At 39.8% G+C, this 2,410-nt stretch overlaps 1 long non-coding RNA gene across 1 annotated transcript in view; it reads left to right on the top strand.

Moving 5' to 3' along the window:
- The window catches only part of LOC126495332 (uncharacterized), a 12,180-nt gene extending 9,943 nt beyond the window's left edge, over window positions 1–2,237 (top strand). Inside the window, exons 5-6 of the long non-coding RNA XR_007590135.1 lie at window positions 1,931–2,044; window positions 2,133–2,237. This is a non-coding gene — a long non-coding RNA (uncharacterized lncRNA). The remainder of the gene's footprint in view (window positions 1–1,930; window positions 2,045–2,132) is intronic.
- The last annotated feature ends 173 nt before the right edge of the window (window positions 2,238–2,410 follow it).

Genomic DNA, 2,410 nt, shown 5'->3' with positions numbered 1-2,410 from the left:
AATGAGATAAATATATATTCCCAATAGCCTCCATAATAATATGCAAGCAGGGTCTAGGTAGTCATTTTGCTAATGAGGAAGTGTAAATATAATATATTATTGTGATCCAGTTGTAGATGGACACTCTTGTCATCTACATTGAATTTACATTTGCTTTTTCATGGGTCCTTTCTTATGTCTGTGTGGATCAGTACAGTTTATCACAGGTCTAGACTTGTGTGCTGACAACCACGCAGAAAATAGAGCTTTTCTTTACCTGCAATTCCCTTCTCCTAGCCCATTAACTGTCATGTACAGCCTGCCTGCCTTCTCTTTACCTTGTATATCCATTTCTCTTCTCAGTTGATGGTCAGGGTCTACAGGGTGATGATTATTCACTTGACCAGTTTGTGTAGATTTGCTTCTGTACAAATTATATCCTTTTGAGATTATCTCTCAAATCTAAAGCTTTATTTATGCTAATTTGATGTGAGATATGATACTTAGTTCAATGTTTTCTCTGTCCCTGTCTGTCTGTCTCTCTTTCTCTTTCTCTCTCTCTTAAACCATAACTATCCCACTGTTCTATCTGGGAAAATCTATTGGTTCTCTCTATACTATAGGTCCTAGGGCTTGAACTCAGATTTTTTGGCTTAGCAGCAAGCACATTTACCTACTGAGCCATCTCTTAGACCCTCATTCAGTCTTTGATCATCTGGCGAAACTGGCTGTAGGGTTAGTTTGCAGCTGCCCTTCATCAAGGGAAGCCATTTTCATTTCTTACTATTGTGCTGAGTGTTTTAATATAAGGGCGGTTGGGAGACACCATGTTGTATAAAATATAACTGTAGAAGATAGAAGGAAGTTCCCACCAGTGAAATGGAATTATATTACTCTTTTATCACAGCAACCTAATTAAGGAAAGAGACTTCTATGACACCATTCCTAAATAAACAAACAACCCCAAACCAAACAAACCTGGGTCAGAGAGATGACTTAGTGACTGAAAGCTCTGAAAGAGGATGAGGAGTTGGTTATCTACACCCATATACATGGGCTCATAAGTACCTCTAACTCCTGTGACAGGAGCTCCAAATTGCTCCTTCATCCTCTGATTACACTGGACACACATATGTATAAATTCATACACACACACACAGACAGAAATGCATAAAGTATTAAAATACATCTTGAAAACCCAAACACCAAATCCTTTAAGTATCTCATGCTAGGGAGATGGCTCAGTGGGTAAAGGACCAAAGTTTGGATTTCGGCATCACATATAACCTGGGCATAACTTTCAGAGCTGTGGTTGGAAATAGGTAGGCCCTAGGGGCTTGCTGCCTATCTACTCTAACCAAGCTAGAACATTCTAGATTCATTGAGGGACTCTGGCTCAAAAATTGCAGTAGACAGTTATAGAGGAAGATGCCAGACCTCTGGTCTCCTAATGAGCATGCACACCACACTCTAATCTACACACACACACACACACACACACACACACACACACACACACCATATCAAAAAAATTCCCTTTTAACATTGCTTGTGCTGTAAATAATGTACTGGTGAACTTGTCTGATGCAGAGTTAACTTACTATCCTATAACCAAGCCATTTGCCATCTGCAAATGGAGAGTCTACAGAAATTCTTGCTCCCATCTTTACACCCACCCATGGAAATAATTTTCCAACCACAGAGAGATTTATGTTTAGAAAGATCCTGAAATATAAAGGTTTAAAATATCAATAGACAGCCATCCGAGTGATCACCTGATTTCTTACAGGATGTGAGTAAATTCTGACTATTGTTTCATCTAGCATGAGGCTTGATCTATAGCAAACAGTCACTAACTGGTTGTAACACAGCAATATCCACTTATCACTTTTGCAACCATGGAAAATTCTGGATTTAGAGAGAACAATATTTGTATTTTTTTGGAGTCTAGGAATTGGGCCCAGTAGGGATAATGAGTAAAGCTGTCTCCATATCCAAGGATGAAAAATAGAAGAGACTCCGAGCCTTGCTTTCTCCCACCTTCACCAGTGGAAAACTCAAAGAGGTGACTAAAAGGACTATTAATTGAAATGTTTGTGTGACTTGAGTCTCCACACCTAACAACCATGGATACTTTTTCATTTTGTGCTTAGATGTTCCCCATCATTGAACAGTATGAAGATATTTTGGTAAAATACTTGAGGAGAGGCAGAGAAAGGCAAGCCTTTCGACATGAAAGAGTGAGTAGTGGTACATTTGTAATGAATGTTCTATCTCTTTAAGAGACAAGCCATGCCCACTCCCCCACCATCCACTGAGGCAGGCAGGTCTTCCTTCCTGCTTGCAGTCTTAGTTCCTCTCTCTCTTTTCCAGCTCCCTCTCAGAAAGGCAACTTCTCTCTCTCTCTCTCTCTCTCTCTCTCTCTCTCTCT

Source organism: Alexandromys fortis, unplaced genomic scaffold (assembly GCF_014885135.2).
Source record: "Alexandromys fortis isolate MF-2015 unplaced genomic scaffold, M_Fortis_MF-2015_v1.1 scaffold_438, whole genome shotgun sequence".
NCBI classification, from domain to species: Eukaryota; Metazoa; Chordata; class Mammalia; order Rodentia; family Cricetidae; genus Alexandromys; species Alexandromys fortis.
This window is presented reverse-complemented; position numbering and strand designations above follow the sequence as displayed.